General features: G+C 33.2%; 1 non-coding gene across 1 annotated transcript; it reads right to left on the bottom strand.

Annotated features, from left to right (window-relative positions):
- Nucleotides 1-4916: 4916 nt before the first annotated feature.
- On the bottom strand, nucleotides 4917-5023 carry LOC122115580. The gene has a single exon (XR_006148799.1). It is a non-coding gene; the product is annotated as a U6 spliceosomal RNA (small nuclear RNA).
- Between the last annotated feature and the right edge of the window lie 2126 nt (nucleotides 5024-7149).

The following is a 7149-nucleotide window of genomic DNA, read 5'->3' as shown; positions in this document are numbered from 1 at the left end:
TGGACATATTTTTAAGTGTTTTTCTATTTCCTGTCAGGTTTTATTGTTCATTATTTTTTAAAATTTTTATTTTGTTGAAAATATGCTTTAAAGAAGGATTAGTTATACGTGTAAGGTAAGGAGTACGTTTCTTGTTGAGCATTGTTACCCACTTCTTTCTTGTTCTCCCACTATCACATCCCTCCCCACTTTACTTACCCCTTCCTTCCCATGGTGTAATCTTCATTTTCAACATAGTGTCTTGTGAGTATCATTGTTGCAATGGGTCATCCTTTGATGAACCTAAATTTTCTATTTCTCTAATCCTAATTCTAATTCTGTCTGGGATCCTAACCATAATAATAAGGATAACTCAATTCAAAAGTTAACAAAAAATATTCAGGTTTTTATTCATCCTATTAATTCTCTGTACATCTTGAATTATGTTGCAGTTTAGCTTCAATCTTCCAAATTAGTTTATATGCACATCTATAAAGATGTAATTTTATGTGAAAAACAGAAGATCTTTGGAGGAAGGAGTAATGAGAAGGAAATAGAGGGAGTAAAATCCAATACGTTAAATATATTATGGAATTGTCACTTCTGACAATTACTATCTACTAACAAAATAACTAAAAATTAATAAAGAACACACTGCCTTCTAGTGTTCTTTAAGAGAGCCATGATCTGACTTTTGAAAAAAAAACTCGTGCTAGATAAAATTTGTCCATGCATAATTTATATTGTTTGCCAATTATTTAACTTAATGAATAAAAATTTATAGAATAAGATTCTTTGACAAAAATATAAAACAGTGACTTAGCAATTGTTTGAGAAAAAGTTATTTTTATGAGTTTTAAGAAACGGAATTGCTATTTCCCTACAAAGCAATGAATTAGGTTTACTAATCTAGTATTTGTAGTAAGTTTAGAGAACATAATTGACATGAGAAACAACTAACTGTATATCTTGTTTCTTGAATGAGTGATATTTTAAACATTGTCTTTTATTCAAATAAATACTTAGGTTTACATTTCAAAATAAGTGCAATTTTATCTCCTTTCAGAACAAGTACTTATCTTGCAATTAAATGTACTAGCATATTCAGGTATTTAAAAGCTAAATTTTCTATGTTTTATATGCAGCTCTACATATTCAGAATGACATGATTTTTTATTCATAAATATCTAACCCCAGATTTCTCCTTTATCAATATAAATTGTCTCATGAGTTTGTAGTGAAGGCTCCAGTAACCAGACTGGTTAAAACAATTTCCTGAATTCTAAATTTTAAATCAAATCATTTTTAAGCTTTGATAATATCATTTATTGTCTCTTCAGAGCAATTAATCTAAAACAAATACTACTTTTTAAACATTTCACTCACATTGTAAAGAATATTAACATAGGTCAAAAAGAAACTAATTATTTCAGACTCATCATATTTGGTGATCTTATTGTGAAGAATGTAGAGAGTAGAAGGTCCTTATACTCAATAAGTAGTTTTTGTTAAATTAAATCATATATCTGGATTTCTGATTTGGAGCTTAATCACATGGAAACAGGAAAATAATAAAAAAAAATTACTTTGGGTTCACCAGAAAAGGATATGTGTGCATGTACCACAGTTGCTTTATTAGTTTGTAGTTGAACACTGGACTTCGATTTATATCTTAGCTGTTGTGGTGAATAATGTGAATAACAATGAACTACAGATATATTTATGAATTACCCTCAGACAAATAATCACACGATTGGTGGGTCAGACAATATTTCAACTTTGTATTTCTTTAGGAAACTGCATACAACTTTCTACAACGAGAACACTAACCTGTATTTTGACCAAGAGTGTAGAAAATTTCCTTTTCTCCACAGTGTCACCAGCCAACATTTTTACCTTTTGAGTTTTTTTAAAGGACATGTTTTTACTGTGTGCAGCACCCAAGACTGGCCTTAGAATCAAATCCTTTTACTCCAACCTCCAATCACTTGGAATTACCAGCCTTTACTACCACACCTGGTTCTTTGGCTATTTTTATGAGTTATAATAGTTAAGAAGTAGTATCATAGTAATTTTGAATTGCATTTCTCTAATGACTTCTGCTCACAAAGCATTAAGCCAACATAGACGTTGTATTAAATACAAATTTGTAAATCCACAGGCGATTTTCAGGGCTTTTTGGAAAACATGTCTATTCAGAACTTTTGTCCATTTTTAATCAAGTTTCTTGTTAATCTCATCTTTAATCTCTCTATAGAAAATCAATAATTAATTCAAGGTAGTAGAAAGGAAAAAATAAGCAACTCAACATTTTTAAATTTTTAGTAACATGATATTGCTTAAATCATTTTTCTTTTGATGCTTGAGACTCGATAACTCAATTTAGTTAGACCTTTTACAAGGCTATATATATTTTATTTATTTTACTTTGTTCTTTCCTGCATGAATAATTTAACTTGGTTTCTTTCAGCCTCATGTAATTCAGATTTCAAACTGAAGAATAAATGGAAGGAAGCAAACAGAAAATATAGTTCCCCTCATCTGATGATGCCTCTACAAAAATGAGGAAAGTGTTCATCCTTCTAAGGACCAACGATAGAATATCAAAAAGACAATTTATTCTTCTAGGTCTTCCTTATCTTTGCGATGTAACTTAAATCATATAAAATACAATATACTGCTCAGATACTTTTATGTTTTATCAGTTTTGCACATTTTCATATGGATTTCACCTCAGTCTACAACATTCCTTCATCGTTCTGTCCCTGTTATTTTTATATTATCACAACATAAGATAACCAGTTTGATTTACAGCATAAGTTATCCAACTGGCTTCCTTGGAAGCAGAGCATGGTCAATAGATATTACTTCTGGTTGCTCACACTACATGTAATTGTTTCTGTACTACTTATCACATTCTATTTGGTATTTAAAAAAGAATGCTGGCTAAACTCAAAGCTCATTCATAGGTTTACGTTAAGTTTTTCACAAGTTTTATTCTCTTAATTCTTAAGATAACATTTGCTATAATGCTAATGTTATTACTATTGTAGTGTTGGGAAAAATTATAGTTAAAGACAGTAAGTGCATGGCCCAAAGACACACACAGTGAGGAAGAAAATGAGTCAAAGTTTCCAAAAGTCTTTCAGCAATACCAAAAAGGTGGATAAAATCTTTCCATTCTCTTACACTCTCAATTCAATATTCATATTGCCGAAGAAATAATAGTGTAGCAAATATTACAAATGGTGATTGTTTTCTATCACATTTTGTCTTCAACACAGACTGTGGTGGTGACATTGGGGTATCATGCACAGAGCTGAGCTTACAAATTGAGGTCCGAAGACAGCCAAATTTCTTCTGTCCCACAGTTCCAGTTTCTTTTTTAAAACATACCAGAACTTTTAAATATCATCATTTACTATCTTTTCACAATCCCCAAACGAATTAAATTGACATATAATCACTCCAAAAGGCTTTCAAATAAGGAGATGATACAACAGGCACCCATAAAGTAAATTTTCTTTTATTTTTAAAATTATTCTAAAAACATTGTGCTGGCTGGTCACACTTATAATCCTATCTACTCTGAATATTTGCTCAGGAGACTGAGATCTGTGGATTACACTTGGGAGCCAATCATGGCCAAAAAAAAAAAACTTCATGAAATTATTTTTCAAAATGTTTAATGAACTAGCAAAGAGCCAGGAATTGAGATGTAGCTTACATAGTAGATCACCAATCTAGATAGGAAAGGCCTAGCAAGACCTTGAAGCCCTGATTTTAAACTCTGAGCATGATGATATACATGCATGACGTGTTTTAGCAGGTACACGCATGTTTGCTTGAACGCTGCCGCACTCACACTCACATACATTTATTCAAATTACCTTCATATCAGTGTTCTGCATTAATTTCTTTGTTAGCGATATTATATGCGTAAAACAGAGGAAGTAAACTCGTCCATCTCAGAACATTTTTACATATTTTTTATTGTAATAATACTGTGCATGAACAAAGAAACTAGTACATTTCCTAACAAGAATTCTTACCTCCTCCTTTATATTTCCCCTACCATCCCTTCCCTTCCACCTCCACAAGTACACTCACCTCCCCCTTCCTTCCTCCACCTAAATTGTAAAGTTCATTTTTCAACATAGTGTCTTGTGCATCTCATTGTTACAATGGGTCAACCTGTATCCTTATTTGAGCAATTTTTCCCTTCCCCTCCCCAAATTAGAGAAGCATACGTTCAAGATGTATGTGCACCAACTTCAAATACAGAGAAAACAGGGGTTATAGCATGGGGAGAAACATACAAAGAAACAAAAAAAAAATGCCATCGCTCATTATAAGTACGTTAGAAACAATAGCAAGAAAGCAAAAACCACTTGTGTCACTATCTTGGGGTTCAATTTCTTTAACATCATCTTATCTGGTTCTATGTGCATAGCTTTTCAACTTTTCTGCTTATCCCAGACATACATTCGTTATTGAAAATAAGGGAAATCATGGGACCTATGATTCTTTGGACTTGGGTTACTTCACTCAATAAAATTTTTTCCAATACTTTCCATTTCCTAACAAATTGGGCGATGTCATTCTTTCTGATGGAGGCATAGAATTCCATTGTGTATATATACCACATTTTCTTGATCCATTCATCTGGTGGGGGCATCTGGGTTGGTTCCATATACTAGCTATCGTAAATAATGTTACAATAACCATAGTTGTGCTGGTAGTTTTAGTATGGTCTTGTTTATGATCATTTGGGTAGATCCCCAAAAGTGGGATTAATGTGTCATAGAGGAGTTTTATGTGGAGTCTTTTGAGGAACCTGCAAACTGCTGTCCAAAGTAGTTGAACAAGTTTACACTCCCACCAAGAATGCAGTACGGTTCCCTTGTGGCTACATACCTTTCAGCATCTGTTGTTGTAAAAATATGGAATGCTCCACGAATTTTCATGTCATCCTTGCGCAGGGGGCATGCTAATCTTCTCTGTATCGTTCCAATGTTAGTGTATGTGATGCTAAATTGAGCACAGAACATTTCTTATATATAAAGTATAATTTGTATTGATTTTATTAAACTAGACAATTCAAAAAAAAATTCAAAAGAATTGTTGTGAAATTTTAGAATCATGTACTTCTTACATAAGCACACATTTAAGAATAAAATCAAGATAGACATGCCAAAAACAAAATAATTCCAGATATTTGTAGTTCAAGAGATGTGTAGGAGGAGTAATTCAATTATTCTATACAAGGCACCTGTCAAAATGAACATTGCAGCAAGTGTTTAGGTTTGTTAAAGTTTTAATGTTTTAGGGCTGGGAAGGTGGCTCAGTGGTAGAGTGCTTGCCTTGCATGCATGAGGCCCTGGGATCTATTCCTCAGCACCACATAAGCAAAAAGAAAAAAGCCATAAGTGACGGCGTGGCTCAAGTGGTAGAGTGCTAGCCTTGAGCTGAAGAGCTGAGGGACAGCGCCCAGGCCCAGAGTTCATGCCCCACAACCGGACCCTCCCCCCAAAAAAAACAGTTTTAATGTTTTAAATATGCTTAATTATGGGATTTTGCTTATATATGCCAAAAATAGGACTGTTTGGCAGGTATAAAAGTTTTTGATAAAGTATTTAAGATTTATGGTACTAGACATTAAGTGCTAAGTATGTACATTTTAGAGTATATGGAAACTTTATTAATGAGAAGTTGCAAAGTCTTTGTGTAAAGAAGCAAAGTGAAGAGTTAAGACTTTATCTATACAGTCTCTGTTAAAACTTTAGAGATTCCTTACTTTATTTGATGATATAAGCCATAATGTACACATGTATGTTACTAGTCACACACATACATATACACATGTATACATGCGCACATGGAGAAAGACACATAATTACAGCCAACACAATCTCCACCAGTTGTTGAATATGCCTTAAACGGAATACTTGGAACAATATATATTGAAGATGTATTTGTCTCTAATAGTTCATTTACCAATCCTCTTATCTCTTAAAACTGGTAGTTTTAGAGAGATTTGATTTACAAAATGCAGTACAAGTGATAGCAAGTCACTTGGAAACCTCAGTAAGTATAAGTGATATGGTGTCTCCCTGCTCCTCACGGAATGGTTACTCTTGTAGACACTCTCAACCACTGAAGTAGCAGGAAAATACCCTGGTAAAGAGTAAAGTTATAAGGCTTTAAATGGCATCCTTACTTGAGCTCTTTTCCCAACAACCAGCATGAATTCCTAGGCAGAGGCGTGAGTCCTCCGAAAACCGGACTCTACATATACATTTAACTAACCCATGTGAAAATTCCTATATGAGAAATGCTGACTGAGGTCTTGCTGATTTCCTGGCCAAGAAAAAAAGAAAAAAAAGAAAGTATTTTTAATGTTTTAAAGTTTGAGAATAATTTTTAACCTGTCAATAAATGTGTAGAACACAATTATACCAACTGACAAAAAAATGATGGCATTACATTTATGTGCTCTTGGACTTGGCCAGTGATTTTAGATGTGTCTACAAAAGTAGAATCAGCATAAATCAAGCCAGCATTTCTTCATTTAAGATATAAGGAAAGGATACTGGTTGACCCATTGTAACAATACAAGACACTCTACCAGAGGATGGGTGAAGGGTGGAGGTGGGGTGGTGTGAAGGGAAGGGATGGTAGGGTTAAAAACAAAGGAGGGGGTAACAATGCTCAATAAGAAATGTACTCATTACCTTACTTATGTAACTGTAACCCCTCTGTACAGTATTTTTAATAAAAATATATATTAAAAACATACAAGGAAAACTTATCCCCCATTGTATACACACTTAATCCAGAAATTCATTACTGAATTCAAAACCTCTTAGGATTAAATTCCTAAATAGCCATACTACATCTATATACCAGTATAAAATTGTAAGCATTTTTATTTTTTAATTTTTCACGTCTCCTTTCTATCCCTCCCCTTCTCTTATCCTATTCCCGTCCTTCTCTGAATATTATGTTTTTAATTTGCATAATTTTAAGTGTTTCACTTTTAAGTTTTTAATTTTTGTTTTACTATTTTTCCTTGTCTTTTTTTTCTTTCTTTTTTCCCCGGGCTCTACTATCTTTCTATCCAACCTATTCCCTGCTTTTAGATTAGGACTAAGTTAGCTCTCCCTCTAC

This window comes from Dipodomys spectabilis, unplaced genomic scaffold, assembly GCF_019054845.1.
Source record: "Dipodomys spectabilis isolate Male_0828 unplaced genomic scaffold, ASM1905484v1 ptg000121l, whole genome shotgun sequence".
NCBI lineage: Eukaryota > Metazoa > Chordata > Mammalia > Rodentia > Heteromyidae > Dipodomys > Dipodomys spectabilis.
Note: the sequence above shows the minus strand (reverse complement) of the source record. Positions and strands in the feature narration are given on the sequence as shown.